The 16,937-nt window shown below is 44.3% G+C and overlaps 1 protein-coding gene across 1 annotated transcript in view; it reads left to right on the forward strand.

Annotated features, from left to right (window-relative positions):
* LOC128446732 (piggyBac transposable element-derived protein 4-like) overlaps positions 1-16,937 on the forward strand; it is a 291,349-nt gene that overhangs the window by 84,961 nt on the left and 189,451 nt on the right. The window lies entirely within an intron of this gene.

The following is a 16,937-nucleotide window of genomic DNA, read 5'->3' on the forward strand; positions in this document are numbered from 1 at the left end:
TGTTCGTGACGTGCTATGCATTGACCATTTATAGTAGAAATTGAGCGTGTGGAGAGCGGATTTGGAGTTCAGGTTTTGCGTGCGCACGGTTTTATAAATCGGAATTAGCTTTGGCTTACGCCATTTCCTGCTTTTGGGCATAAGCACACTTTTAGTAAGAATCCTACGCACTCTTTTATAAATCCATCCCTGCTCGGCCCACGCAACACTTCCTCACACACACAGGACCGGCAGTGGGGGGAGAGAGAGAGGGGGAGAAGGGAAGAGTTAGGGGGTCCCTAAATAGACTTCGCCGACTCCCTGCAGCCTATAAGAATCACCGTCCTGTCAGGAACATTAAAACATCAGCAGAAGAGGCTGTGATTTCAGAAATATACAATTTATTTAATACGTACCAGTCAACCATATTGCACATTCCCATAGAACAAAATAAAATAAAACAAAAAGCACAATAATCAAACCAATAAATCAGAAAGAAACTAAATTTAAATAAGGTCAAATAAGGCAGCCCTATAAAACAAACTTGTTGTAGTTAGTTCACACAATTTAAACCAGTTTATCAAAATGTTTGAAAACATTGACAATCATAAAACACATCATTATGTCATACCTTTAATTCATTTAAAATAAAGCAGGGATCCACGCCGTCCTTATTGTCTTGAGAGCAATAACTAAAACAGGAAAAGACAACTTAACTTAATGTCACGCACACAATAGTGAAGATTCTGTTAATTGTTCCGGCGCATTACTTACAAGTATTACTCTTATGACTGAAGATTACAGCGCGCATTTATGCCGACGCTGATACAGTCTCACCCTCACGCACACACACACAGCTGTACGCTGGCTTTAGGGACGGAATAAAGGTTAATATTTGCGGAACGTTTTCTGAGTGATCTCCGTTGACATTAAAGTTACTTTCAGCAAACTCACCGCAACAAACAATTTGTGTCCGCACCTGCTGCGGCCACGCTGCACTTACTCACACACACAGGACCGGCAGTGGAGAGAGAGAGAGAGGGCGAGAGGGAGCGCTACGGTGTCCCTTAATAGACGTCGCCAAATCCCCGCAGCCTATAGGAATCACTGTCCTGTCGGATGAATTAAAATATCAGCAAAACGGGAAAAATAACACTGCCAAAACTCGAAAACTGTATTAAGAATTGACCCCTTACACTTGTAACGTGTCTTAAGATCTGTTGAGGATGTCCCAGCCAGGTTCGGGGGGTGGGTATCATTTGAGTTGAACCCATTTTTTCTCCTGTTTCTGGAAGAGGAGTCAGGATAGGAACATGTCTTTTGGTTCCATTAATTTCAGTAGTTAAGTTTAGGTTGTTCCCTTCAGGTTTTTGTGTTTGCTGCTTTGATGTTCGACCCTTCCAAATCTAAAGAGTTAACCACAAGGAAATTCTGGGACCGATCCCATCAGCGTCGCTTCCGTCATCGCTTTGCTCGTGTGTTTCCACAGGAGCTGATGTCCTGCGCACATGCAACTTCCGTCATACTCCCCGTAGACCGGCGGCAATGACACCGCGTAAAACCCACAGCGCGAGTGTGATGCGTTCTGTTGGAGTGTAACTCCCGCACTGTAAACAATTGTCATGTAAATTTATTTGTCTGTTTATTATTGTTTTAAATGAAATTCAACATAATTCAGCAGAGCGCGCAGACCGCAGAGAGCGCAGTGGCGCAGAGCGCACAGAGAGCGGGCAGAGCGCACAGGAGATCACTTACAAGAAATGAATAAACTTTCCAAATAAGATCCCAGAGTGGAGGCAAGGATCCACTGATGTGAGGGAAGCGGTCCGATTCTCTAAATGGATAAATACTACCGTGACCCCGGTGGGGGGTTCTGGACGATGTGTGCATGCGAATGGAAGTATGAGGAGGAAGCGAGGGTTCAGCGATTTCTATTCTCACACATTGTGTTATCCACAGCAGCAGCGGCAGAGTATCAGTGTATTTCCTTTATTAGTGACATCACAGCTGTCCCATAAGTCGCTCTTCACCTCCATCTCACTAACAAACACCTCGATGTCAGTGTCTGAAAGTTTTACTTCCTCTTCACATCGCTTGATGCCGTGCCTCCGTCAGGACTCGCGGTGGAAAACCATTGGTCAGCTTCATAATTTAATATTCGTGACGTGCTATGCATTGACCATTTATAGTAGAAATTGAGCGTGTGGAGAGCGGATTTGGAGTTCAGGTTTTGCGTGCGCACGGTTTTATAAATCGGAATTAGCTTTGGCTTACGCCATTTCCTGCTTTTTTTGGCGTAAGCACACTTTTAGTAAGAATCCTACGCACTCTTTTATAAATCCATCCCTGCTCGGCCCACGCTACACTTCCTCACACACACAGGACCGGCAGTGGGGGGAGAGAGAGAGGGGGAGAAGGGAAGAGTTACGGGGTCCCTAAAAAGACTTCGCCGACTCCCTGCAGCCTATAAGAATCACCGTCCTGTCAGGAACATTAAAACATCAGCAGAAGAGGCTGTGATTTCAGAAATATACAATTTATTTAATACGTACCAGTCAACCATATTGCACATTCCCATAGAACAAAATAAAATAAAACAAAAAGCACAATAATCAAACCAATAAATCAGAAAGAAACTAAATTTAAATAAGGTCAAATAAGGCAGCCCTATAAAACAAACTTGTTGTAGTTAGTTCACACAATTTAAACCAGTTTATCAAAATGTTTGAAAACATTGACAATCATAAAACACATCATTATGTCATACCTTTAATTCATTTAAAATAAAGCAGGGATCCACGCCGTCCTTATTGTCTTGAGAGCAATTACTAAAACAGGAAAAGACAACTTAACTTAATGTCACGCACACAATAGTGAAGACTCTGTTAATTGTTCCGGCGCATTACTTACAAGTATTACTCTTATGACTGAAGATTACAGCGCGCATTTATGCCGACGCTGATACAGTCTCACCCTCACGCACACACACACAGCTGTACGCTGGCTCTAGGGACGGAATAAAGGTTAATATTTGCGGAACGTTTTCTGAGTGATCTCCGTTGACATTAAAGTTACTTTCAGCAAACTCACCGCAACAAACAATTTGTGTCCGCACCTGCTGCGGCCACGCTGCACTTACTCACACACACAGGACCGGCAGTGGAGAGAGAGAGAGGGCGAGAGGGAGCGCTACGGTGTCCCTTAATAGACGTCGCCAAATCCCCGCAGCCTATAGGAATCACTGTCCTGTCGGATGAATTAAAATATCAGCAAAACGGGAAAAATAACACTGCCAAAACTCGAAAACTGTATTAAGAATTGACCCCTTACACTTGTAACGTGTCTTAAGATCTGTTGAGGATGTCCCAGCCAGGTTCGGGGGGTGGGTATCATTTGAGTTGAACCCATTTTTTCTCCTGTTTCTGGAAGAGGAGTCAGGATAGGAACATGTCTTTTGGTTCCATTAATTTCAGTAGTTAAGTTTAGGTTGTTCCCTTCAGGTTTTTGTGTTTGCTGCTTTGATGTTCGACCCTTCCAAATCTAAAGAGTTACCCACAAGGAAATTCTGGGACCGATCCCATCAGCGTCGCTTCCGTCATCGCTTTGCTCGTGTGTTTCCACAGGAGCTGATGTCCTGCGCACATGCAACTTCCGTCATACTCCCCGTAGACCGGCGGCAATGACACCGCGTAAAACCCACAGCGCGAGTGTGATGCGTTCTGTTGGAGTGTAACTCCCGCACTGTAAACAATTGTCATGTAAATTTATTTGTCTGTTTATTATTGTTTTAAATGAAATTCAACATAATTCAGCAGAGCGCGCAGACCGCAGAGAGCGCAGTGGCGCAGAGCGCACAGAGAGCGGGCAGAGCGCACAGGAGATCACTTACAAGAAATGAATAAACTTTCCAAATAAGATCCCAGAGTGGAGGCAAGGATCCACTGATGTGAGGGAAGCGGTCCGATTCTCTAAATGGATAAATACTACCGTGACCCCGGTGGGGGGTTCTGGACGATGTGTGCATGCGAATGGAAGTATGAGGAGGAAGCGAGGGTTCAGCGATTTCTATTCTCACACATTGTGTTATCCACAGCAGCAGCGGCAGAGTATCAGTGTATTTCCTTTATTAGTGACATCACAGCTGTCCCATAAGTCGCTCTTCACCTCCATCTCACTAACAAACACCTCGATGTCAGTGTCTGAAAGTTTTACTTCCTCTTCACATCGCTTGATGCCGTGCCTCCGTCAGGACTCGCGGTGGAAAACCATTGGTCAGCTTCATAATTTAATATTCGTGACGTGCTATGCATTGACCATTTATAGTAGAAATTGAGCGTGTGGAGAGCGGATTTGGAGTTCAGGTTTTGCGTGCGCACGGTTTTATAAATCGGAATTAGCTTTGGCTTACGCCATTTCCTGCTTTTGGGCATAAGCACACTTTTAGTAAGAATCCTACGCACTCTTTTATAAATCCATCCCTGCTCGGCCCACGCAACACTTCCTCACACACACAGGACCGGCAGTGGGGGGAGAGAGAGAGGGGGAGAAGGGAAGAGTTAGGGGGTCCCTAAATAGACTTCGCCGACTCCCTGCAGCCTATAAGAATCACCGTCCTGTCAGGAACATTAAAACATCAGCAGAAGAGGCTGTGATTTCAGAAATATACAATTTATTTAATACGTACCAGTCAACCATATTGCACATTCCCATAGAACAAAATAAAATAAAACAAAAAGCACAATAATCAAACCAATAAATCAGAAAGAAACTAAATTTAAATAAGGTCAAATAAGGCAGCCCTATAAAACAAACTTGTTGTAGTTAGTTCACACAATTTAAACCAGTTTATCAAAATGTTTGAAAACATTGACAATCATAAAACACATCATTATGTCATACCTTTAATTCATTTAAAATAAAGCAGGGATCCACGCCGTCCTTATTGTCTTGAGAGCAATTACTAAAACAGGAAAAGACAACTTAACTTAATGTCACGCACACAATAGTGAAGATTCTGTTAATTGTTCCGGCGCATTACTTACAAGTATTACTCTTATGACTGAAGATTACAGCGCGCATTTATGCCGACGCTGATACAGTCTCACCCTCACGCACACAGCTGTACGCTGGCTCTAGGGACGGAATAAAGGTTAATATTTGCGGAACGTTTTCTGAGTGATCTCCGTTGACATTAAAGTTACTTTCAGCAAACTCACCGCAACAAACAATTTGTGTCCGCACCTGCTGCGGCCACGCTGCACTTACTCACACACACAGGACCGGCAGTGGAGAGAGAGAGAGGGCGAGAGGGAGCGCTACGGTGTCCCTTAATAGACGTCGCCAAATCCCCGCAGCCTATAGGAATCACTGTCCTGTCGGATGAATTAAAATATCAGCAAAACGGGAAAAATAACACTGCCAAAACTCGAAAACTGTATTAAGAATTGACCCCTTACACTTGTAACGTGTCTTAAGATCTGTTGAGGATGTCCCAGCCAGGTTCGGGGGGTGGGTATCATTTGAGTTGAACCCATTTTTTCTCCTGTTTCTGGAAGAGGAGTCAGGATAGGAACATGTCTTTTGGTTCCATTAATTTCAGTAGTTAAGTTTAGGTTGTTCCCTTCAGGTTTTTGTGTTTGCTGCTTTGATGTTCGACCCTTCCAAATCTAAAGAGTTAACCACAAGGAAATTCTGGGACCGATCCCATCAGCGTCGCTTCCGTCATCGCTTTGCTCGTGTGTTTCCACAGGAGCTGATGTCCTGCGCACATGCAACTTCCGTCATACTCCCCGTAGACCGGCGGCAATGACACCGCGTAAAACCCACAGCGCGAGTGTGATGCGTTCTGTTGGAGTGTAACTCCCGCACTGTAAACAATTGTCATGTAAATTTATTTGTCTGTTTATTATTGTTTTAAATGAAATTCAACATAATTCAGCAGAGCGCGCAGACCGCAGAGAGCGCAGTGGCGCAGAGCGCACAGAGAGCGGGCAGAGCGCACAGGAGATCACTTACAAGAAATGAATAAACTTTCCAAATAAGATCCCAGAGTGGAGGCAAGGATCCACTGATGTGAGGGAAGCGGTCCGATTCTCTAAATGGATAAATACTACCGTGACCCCGGTGGGGGGTTCTGGACGATGTGTGCATGCGAATGGAAGTATGAGGAGGAAGCGAGGGTTCAGCGATTTCTATTCTCACACATTGTGTTATCCACAGCAGCAGCGGCAGAGTATCAGTGTATTTCCTTTATTAGTGACATCACAGCTGTCCCATAAGTCGCTCTTCACCTCCATCTCACTAACAAACACCTCGATGTCAGTGTCTGAAAGTTTTACTTCCTCTTCACATCGCTTGATGCCGTGCCTCCGTCAGGACTCGCGGTGGAAAACCATTGGTCAGCTTCATAATTTAATATTCGTGACGTGCTATGCATTGACCATTTATAGTAGAAATTGAGCGTGTGGAGAGCGGATTTGGAGTTCAGGTTTTGCGTGCGCACGGTTTTATAAATCGGAATTAGCTTTGGCTTACGCCATTTCCTGCTTTTTTTGGCGTAAGCACACTTTTAGTAAGAATCCTACGCACTCTTTTATAAATCCATCCCTGCTCGGCCCACGCTACACTTCCTCACACACACAGGACCGGCAGTGGGGGGAGAGAGAGAGGGGGAGAAGGGAAGAGTTACGGGGTCCCTAAAAAGACTTCGCCGACTCCCTGCAGCCTATAAGAATCACCGTCCTGTAAGGAACATTAAAACATCAGCAGAAGAGGCTGTGATTTCAGAAATATACAATTTATTTAATACGTACCAGTCAACCATATTGCACATTCCCATAGAACAAAATAAAATAAAACAAAAAGCACAATAATCAAACCAATAAATCAGAAAGAAACTAAATTTAAATAAGGTCAAATAAGGCAGCCCTATAAAACAAACTTGTTGTAGTTAGTTCACACAATTTAAACCAGTTTATCAAAATGTTTGAAAACATTGACAATCATAAAACACATCATTATGTCATACCTTTAATTCATTTAAAATAAAGCAGGGATCCACGCCGTCCTTATTGTCTTGAGAGCAATTACTAAAACAGGAAAAGACAACTTAACTTAATGTCACGCACACAATAGTGAAGACTCTGTTAATTGTTCCGGCGCATTACTTACAAGTATTACTCTTATGACTGAAGATTACAGCGCGCATTTATGCCGACGCTGATACAGTCTCACCCTCACGCACACAGCTGTACGCTGGCTCTAGGGACGGAATAAAGGTTAATATTTGCGGAACGTTTTCTGAGTGATCTCCGTTGACATTAAAGTTACTTTCAGCAAACTCACCGCAACAAACAATTTGTGTCCGCACCTGCTGCGGCCACGCTGCACTTACTCACACACACAGGACCGGCAGTGGAGAGAGAGAGAGGGCGAGAGGGAGCGCTACGGTGTCCCTTAATAGACGTCGCCAAATCCCCGCAGCCTATAGGAATCACTGTCCTGTCGGATGAATTAAAATATCAGCAAAACGGGAAAAATAACACTGCCAAAACTCGAAAACTGTATTAAGAATTGACCCCTTACACTTGTAACGTGTCTTAAGATCTGTTGAGGATGTCCCAGCCAGGTTCGGGGGGTGGGTATCATTTGAGTTGAACCCATTTTTTCTCCTGTTTCTGGAAGAGGAGTCAGGATAGGAACATGTCTTTTGGTTCCATTAATTTCAGTAGTTAAGTTTAGGTTGTTCCCTTCAGGTTTTTGTGTTTGCTGCTTTGATGTTCGACCCTTCCAAATCTAAAGAGTTAACCACAAGGAAATTCTGGGACCGATCCCATCAGCGTCGCTTCCGTCATCGCTTTGCTCGTGTGTTTCCACAGGAGCTGATGTCCTGCGCACATGCAACTTCCGTCATACTCCCCGTAGACCGGCGGCAATGACACCGCGTAAAACCCACAGCGCGAGTGTGATGCGTTCTGTTGGAGTGTAACTCCCGCACTGTAAACAATTGTCATGTAAATTTATTTGTCTGTTTATTATTGTTTTAAATGAAATTCAACATAATTCAGCAGAGCGCGCAGACCGCAGAGAGCGCAGTGGCGCAGAGCGCACAGAGAGCGGGCAGAGCGCACAGGAGATCACTTACAAGAAATGAATAAACTTTCCAAATAAGATCCCAGAGTGGAGGCAAGGATCCACTGATGTGAGGGAAGCGGTCCGATTCTCTAAATGGATAAATACTACCGTGACCCCGGTGGGGGGTTCTGGACGATGTGTGCATGCGAATGGAAGTATGAGGAGGAAGCGAGGGTTCAGCGATTTCTATTCTCACACATTGTGTTATCCACAGCAGCAGCGGCAGAGTATCAGTGTATTTCCTTTATTAGTGACATCACAGCTGTCCCATAAGTCGCTCTTCACCTCCATCTCACTAACAAACACCTCGATGTCAGTGTCTGAAAGTTTTACTTCCTCTTCACATCGCTTGATGCCGTGCCTCCGTCAGGACTCGCGGTGGAAAACCATTGGTCAGCTTCATAATTTAATATTCGTGACGTGCTATGCATTGACCATTTATAGTAGAAATTGAGCGTGTGGAGAGCGGATTTGGAGTTCAGGTTTTGCGTGCGCACGGTTTTATAAATCGGAATTAGCTTTGGCTTACGCCATTTCCTGCTTTTGGGCATAAGCACACTTTTAGTAAGAATCCTACGCACTCTTTTATAAATCCATCCCTGCTCGGCCCACGCAACACTTCCTCACACACACAGGACCGGCAGTGGGGGGAGAGAGAGAGGGGGAGAAGGGAAGAGTTAGGGGGTCCCTAAATAGACTTCGCCGACTCCCTGCAGCCTATAAGAATCACCGTCCTGTCAGGAACATTAAAACATCAGCAGAAGAGGCTGTGATTTCAGAAATATACAATTTATTTAATACGTACCAGTCAACCATATTGCACATTCCCATAGAACAAAATAAAATAAAACAAAAAGCACAATAATCAAACCAATAAATCAGAAAGAAACTAAATTTAAATAAGGTCAAATAAGGCAGCCCTATAAAACAAACTTGTTGTAGTTAGTTCACACAATTTAAACCAGTTTATCAAAATGTTTGAAAACATTGACAATCATAAAACACATCATTATGTCATACCTTTAATTCATTTAAAATAAAGCAGGGATCCACGCCGTCCTTATTGTCTTGAGAGCAATTACTAAAACAGGAAAAGACAACTTAACTTAATGTCACGCACACAATAGTGAAGATTCTGTTAATTGTTCCGGCGCATTACTTACAAGTATTACTCTTATGACTGAAGATTACAGCGCGCATTTATGCCGACGCTGATACAGTCTCACCCTCACGCACACAGCTGTACGCTGGCTCTAGGGACGGAATAAAGGTTAATATTTGCGGAACGTTTTCTGAGTGATCTCCGTTGACATTAAAGTTACTTTCAGCAAACTCACCGCAACAAACAATTTGTGTCCGCACCTGCTGCGGCCACGCTGCACTTACTCACACACACAGGACCGGCAGTGGAGAGAGAGAGAGGGCGAGAGGGAGCGCTACGGTGTCCCTTAATAGACGTCGCCAAATCCCCGCAGCCTATAGGAATCACTGTCCTGTCGGATGAATTAAAATATCAGCAAAACGGGAAAAATAACACTGCCAAAACTCGAAAACTGTATTAAGAATTGACCCCTTACACTTGTAACGTGTCTTAAGATCTGTTGAGGATGTCCCAGCCAGGTTCGGGGGGTGGGTATCATTTGAGTTGAACCCATTTTTTCTCCTGTTTCTGGAAGAGGAGTCAGGATAGGAACATGTCTTTTGGTTCCATTAATTTCAGTAGTTAAGTTTAGGTTGTTCCCTTCAGGTTTTTGTGTTTGCTGCTTTGATGTTCGACCCTTCCAAATCTAAAGAGTTAACCACAAGGAAATTCTGGGACCGATCCCATCAGCGTCGCTTCCGTCATCGCTTTGCTCGTGTGTTTCCACAGGAGCTGATGTCCTGCGCACATGCAACTTCCGTCATACTCCCCGTAGACCGGCGGCAATGACACCGCGTAAAACCCACAGCGCGAGTGTGATGCGTTCTGTTGGAGTGTAACTCCCGCACTGTAAACAATTGTCATGTAAATTTATTTGTCTGTTTATTATTGTTTTAAATGAAATTCAACATAATTCAGCAGAGCGCGCAGACCGCAGAGAGCGCAGTGGCGCAGAGCGCACAGAGAGCGGGCAGAGCGCACAGGAGATCACTTACAAGAAATGAATAAACTTTCCAAATAAGATCCCAGAGTGGAGGCAAGGATCCACTGATGTGAGGGAAGCGGTCCGATTCTCTAAATGGATAAATACTACCGTGACCCCGGTGGGGGGTTCTGGACGATGTGTGCATGCGAATGGAAGTATGAGGAGGAAGCGAGGGTTCAGCGATTTCTATTCTCACACATTGTGTTATCCACAGCAGCAGCGGCAGAGTATCAGTGTATTTCCTTTATTAGTGACATCACAGCTGTCCCATAAGTCGCTCTTCACCTCCATCTCACTAACAAACACCTCGATGTCAGTGTCTGAAAGTTTTACTTCCTCTTCACATCGCTTGATGCCGTGCCTCCGTCAGGACTCGCGGTGGAAAACCATTGGTCAGCTTCATAATTTAATATTCGTGACGTGCTATGCATTGACCATTTATAGTAGAAATTGAGCGTGTGGAGAGCGGATTTGGAGTTCAGGTTTTGCGTGCGCACGGTTTTATAAATCGGAATTAGCTTTGGCTTACGCCATTTCCTGCTTTTTTTGGCGTAAGCACACTTTTAGTAAGAATCCTACGCACTCTTTTATAAATCCATCCCTGCTCGGCCCACGCTACACTTCCTCACACACACAGGACCGGCAGTGGGGGGAGAGAGAGAGGGGGAGAAGGGAAGAGTTAGGGGGTCCCTAAATAGACTTCGCCGACTCCCTGCAGCCTATAAGAATCACCGTCCTGTCAGGAACATTAAAACATCAGCAGAAGAGGCTGTGATTTCAGAAATATACAATTTATTTAATACGTACCAGTCAACCATATTGCACATTCCCATAGAACAAAATAAAATAAAACAAAAAGCACAATAATCAAACCAATAAATCAGAAAGAAACTAAATTTAAATAAGGTCAAATAAGGCAGCCCTATAAAACAAACTTGTTGTAGTTAGTTCACACAATTTAAACCAGTTTATCAAAATGTTTGAAAACATTGACAATCATAAAACACATCATTATGTCATACCTTTATTTCATTTAAAATAAAGCAGGGATCCACGCCGTCCTTATTGTCTTGAGAGCAATTACTAAAACAGGAAAAGACAACTTAACTTAATGTCACGCACACAGTAGTGAAGATTCTGTTAATTGTTCCGGCGCATTACTTACAAGTATTACTCTTATGACTGAAGATTACAGCGCGCATTTATGCCGACGCTGATACAGTCTCACCCTCACGCACACAGCTGTACGCTGGCTCTAGGGACGGAATAAAGGTTAATATTTGCGGAACGTTTTCTGAGTGATCTCCGTTGACATTAAAGTTACTTTCAGCAAACTCACCGCAACAAACAATTTGTGTCCGCACCTGCTGCGGCCACGCTGCACTTACTCACACACACAGGACCGGCAGTGGAGAGAGAGAGAGGGCGAGAGGGAGCGCTACGGTGTCCCTTAATAGACGTCGCCAAATCCCCGCAGCCTATAGGAATCACTGTCCTGTCGGATGAATTAAAATATCAGCAAAACGGGAAAAATAACACTGCCAAAACTCGAAAACTGTATTAAGAATTGACCCCTTACACTTGTAACGTGTCTTAAGATCTGTTGAGGATGTCCCAGCCAGGTTCGGGGGGTGGGTATCATTTGAGTTGAACCCATTTTTTCTCCTGTTTCTGGAAGAGGAGTCAGGATAGGAACATGTCTTTTGGTTCCATTAATTTCAGTAGTTAAGTTTAGGTTGTTCCCTTCAGGTTTTTGTGTTTGCTGCTTTGATGTTCGACCCTTCCAAATCTAAAGAGTTAACCACAAGGAAATTCTGGGACCGATCCCATCAGCGTCGCTTCCGTCATCGCTTTGCTCGTGTGTTTCCACAGGAGCTGATGTCCTGCGCACATGCAACTTCCGTCATACTCCCCGTAGACCGGCGGCAATGACACCGCGTAAAACCCACAGCGCGAGTGTGATGCGTTCTGTTGGAGTGTAACTCCCGCACTGTAAACAATTGTCATGTAAATTTATTTGTCTGTTTATTATTGTTTTAAATGAAATTCAACATAATTCAGCAGAGCGCGCAGACCGCAGAGAGCGCAGTGGCGCAGAGCGCACAGAGAGCGGGCAGAGCGCACAGGAGATCACTTACAAGAAATGAATAAACTTTCCAAATAAGATCCCAGAGTGGAGGCAAGGATCCACTGATGTGAGGGAAGCGGTCCGATTCTCTAAATGGATAAATACTACCGTGACCCCGGTGGGGGGTTCTGGACGATGTGTGCATGCGAATGGAAGTATGAGGAGGAAGCGAGGGTTCAGCGATTTCTATTCTCACACATTGTGTTATCCACAGCAGCAGCGGCAGAGTATCAGTGTATTTCCTTTATTAGTGACATCACAGCTGTCCCATAAGTCGCTCTTCACCTCCATCTCACTAACAAACACCTCGATGTCAGTGTCTGAAAGTTTTACTTCCTCTTCACATCGCTTGATGCCGTGCCTCCGTCAGGACTCGCGGTGGAAAACCATTGGTCAGCTTCATAATTTAATATTCGTGACGTGCTATGCATTGACCATTTATAGTAGAAATTGAGCGTGTGGAGAGCGGATTTGGAGTTCAGGTTTTGCGTGCGCACGGTTTTATAAATCGGAATTAGCTTTGGCTTACGCCATTTCCTGCTTTTTTTGGCGTAAGCACACTTTTAGTAAGAATCCTACGCACTCTTTTATAAATCCATCCCTGCTCGGCCCACGCTACACTTCCTCACACACACAGGACCGGCAGTGGGGGGAGAGAGAGAGGGGGAGAAGGGAAGAGTTACGGGGTCCCTAAAAAGACTTCGCCGACTCCCTGCAGCCTATAAGAATCACCGTCCTGTAAGGAACATTAAAACATCAGCAGAAGAGGCTGTGATTTCAGAAATATACAATTTATTTAATACGTACCAGTCAACCATATTGCACATTCCCATAGAACAAAATAAAATAAAACAAAAAGCACAATAATCAAACCAATAAATCAGAAAGAAACTAAATTTAAATAAGGTCAAATAAGGCAGCCCTATAAAACAAACTTGTTGTAGTTAGTTCACACAATTTAAACCAGTTTATCAAAATGTTTGAAAACATTGACAATCATAAAACACATCATTATGTCATACCTTTAATTCATTTAAAATAAAGCAGGGATCCACGCCGTCCTTATTGTCTTGAGAGCAATTACTAAAACAGGAAAAGACAACTTAACTTAATGTCACGCACACAATAGTGAAGACTCTGTTAATTGTTCCGGCGCATTACTTACAAGTATTACTCTTATGACTGAAGATTACAGCGCGCATTTATGCCGACGCTGATACAGTCTCACCCTCACGCACACAGCTGTACGCTGGCTCTAGGGACGGAATAAAGGTTAATATTTGCGGAACGTTTTCTGAGTGATCTCCGTTGACATTAAAGTTACTTTCAGCAAACTCACCGCAACAAACAATTTGTGTCCGCACCTGCTGCGGCCACGCTGCACTTACTCACACACACAGGACCGGCAGTGGAGAGAGAGAGAGGGCGAGAGGGAGCGCTACGGTGTCCCTTAATAGACGTCGCCAAATCCCCGCAGCCTATAGGAATCACTGTCCTGTCGGATGAATTAAAATATCAGCAAAACGGGAAAAATAACACTGCCAAAACTCGAAAACTGTATTAAGAATTGACCCCTTACACTTGTAACGTGTCTTAAGATCTGTTGAGGATGTCCCAGCCAGGTTCGGGGGGTGGGTATCATTTGAGTTGAACCCATTTTTTCTCCTGTTTCTGGAAGAGGAGTCAGGATAGGAACATGTCTTTTGGTTCCATTAATTTCAGTAGTTAAGTTTAGGTTGTTCCCTTCAGGTTTTTGTGTTTGCTGCTTTGATGTTCGACCCTTCCAAATCTAAAGAGTTAACCACAAGGAAATTCTGGGACCGATCCCATCAGCGTCGCTTCCGTCATCGCTTTGCTCGTGTGTTTCCACAGGAGCTGATGTCCTGCGCACATGCAACTTCCGTCATACTCCCCGTAGACCGGCGGCAATGACACCGCGTAAAACCCACAGCGCGAGTGTGATGCGTTCTGTTGGAGTGTAACTCCCGCACTGTAAACAATTGTCATGTAAATTTATTTGTCTGTTTATTATTGTTTTAAATGAAATTCAACATAATTCAGCAGAGCGCGCAGACCGCAGAGAGCGCAGTGGCGCAGAGCGCACAGAGAGCGGGCAGAGCGCACAGGAGATCACTTACAAGAAATGAATAAACTTTCCAAATAAGATCCCAGAGTGGAGGCAAGGATCCACTGATGTGAGGGAAGCGGTCCGATTCTCTAAATGGATAAATACTACCGTGACCCCGGTGGGGGGTTCTGGACGATGTGTGCATGCGAATGGAAGTATGAGGAGGAAGCGAGGGTTCAGCGATTTCTATTCTCACACATTGTGTTATCCACAGCAGCAGCGGCAGAGTATCAGTGTATTTCCTTTATTAGTGACATCACAGCTGTCCCATAAGTCGCTCTTCACCTCCATCTCACTAACAAACACCTCGATGTCAGTGTCTGAAAGTTTTACTTCCTCTTCACATCGCTTGATGCCGTGCCTCCGTCAGGACTCGCGGTGGAAAACCATTGGTCAGCTTCATAATTTAATATTCGTGACGTGCTATGCATTGACCATTTATAGTAGAAATTGAGCGTGTGGAGAGCGGATTTGGAGTTCAGGTTTTGCGTGCGCACGGTTTTATAAATCGGAATTAGCTTTGGCTTACGCCATTTCCTGCTTTTGGGCATAAGCACACTTTTAGTAAGAATCCTACGCACTCTTTTATAAATCCATCCCTGCTCGGCCCACGCAACACTTCCTCACACACACAGGACCGGCAGTGGGGGGAGAGAGAGAGGGGGAGAAGGGAAGAGTTAGGGGGTCCCTAAATAGACTTCGCCGACTCCCTGCAGCCTATAAGAATCACCGTCCTGTCAGGAACATTAAAACATCAGCAGAAGAGGCTGTGATTTCAGAAATATACAATTTATTTAATACGTACCAGTCAACCATATTGCACATTCCCATAGAACAAAATAAAATAAAACAAAAAGCACAATAATCAAACCAATAAATCAGAAAGAAACTAAATTTAAATAAGGTCAAATAAGGCAGCCCTATAAAACAAACTTGTTGTAGTTAGTTCACACAATTTAAACCAGTTTATCAAAATGTTTGAAAACATTGACAATCATAAAACACATCATTATGTCATACCTTTAATTCATTTAAAATAAAGCAGGGATCCACGCCGTCCTTATTGTCTTGAGAGCAATTACTAAAACAGGAAAAGACAACTTAACTTAATGTCACGCACACAATAGTGAAGATTCTGTTAATTGTTCCGGCGCATTACTTACAAGTATTACTCTTATGACTGAAGATTACAGCGCGCATTTATGCCGACGCTGATACAGTCTCACCCTCACGCACACAGCTGTACGCTGGCTCTAGGGACGGAATAAAGGTTAATATTTGCGGAACGTTTTCTGAGTGATCTCCGTTGACATTAAAGTTACTTTCAGCAAACTCACCGCAACAAACAATTTGTGTCCGCACCTGCTGCGGCCACGCTGCACTTACTCACACACACAGGACCGGCAGTGGAGAGAGAGAGAGGGCGAGAGGGAGCGCTACGGTGTCCCTTAATAGACGTCGCCAAATCCCCGCAGCCTATAGGAATCACTGTCCTGTCGGATGAATTAAAATATCAGCAAAACGGGAAAAATAACACTGCCAAAACTCGAAAACTGTATTAAGAATTGACCCCTTACACTTGTAACGTGTCTTAAGATCTGTTGAGGATGTCCCAGCCAGGTTCGGGGGGTGGGTATCATTTGAGTTGAACCCATTTTTTCTCCTGTTTCTGGAAGAGGAGTCAGGATAGGAACATGTCTTTTGGTTCCATTAATTTCAGTAGTTAAGTTTAGGTTGTTCCCTTCAGGTTTTTGTGTTTGCTGCTTTGATGTTCGACCCTTCCAAATCTAAAGAGTTAACCACAAGGAAATTCTGGGACCGATCCCATCAGCGTCGCTTCCGTCATCGCTTTGCTCGTGTGTTTCCACAGGAGCTGATGTCCTGCGCACATGCAACTTCCGTCATACTCCCCGTAGACCGGCGGCAATGACACCGCGTAAAACCCACAGCGCGAGTGTGATGCGTTCTGTTGGAGTGTAACTCCCGCACTGTAAACAATTGTCATGTAAATTTATTTGTCTGTTTATTATTGTTTTAAATGAAATTCAACATAATTCAGCAGAGCGCGCAGACCGCAGAGAGCGCAGTGGCGCAGAGCGCACAGAGAGCGGGCAGAGCGCACAGGAGATCACTTACAAGAAATGAATAAACTTTCCAAATAAGATCCCAGAGTGGAGGCAAGGATCCACTGATGTGAGGGAAGCGGTCCGATTCTCTAAATGGATAAATACTACCGTGACCCCGGTGGGGGGTTCTGGACGATGTGTGCATGCGAATGGAAGTATGAGGAGGAAGCGAGGGTTCAGCGATTTCTATTCTCACACATTGTGTTATCCACAGCAGCAGCGGCAGAGTATCAGTGTATTTCCTTTATTAGTGACATCACAGCTGTCCCATAAGTCGCTCTTCACCTCCATCTCACTAACAAACACCTCGATGTCAG

Source organism: Pleuronectes platessa, chromosome 2 (genome assembly GCF_947347685.1).
Source record: "Pleuronectes platessa chromosome 2, fPlePla1.1, whole genome shotgun sequence".
NCBI classification, from domain to species: Eukaryota; Metazoa; Chordata; class Actinopteri; order Pleuronectiformes; family Pleuronectidae; genus Pleuronectes; species Pleuronectes platessa.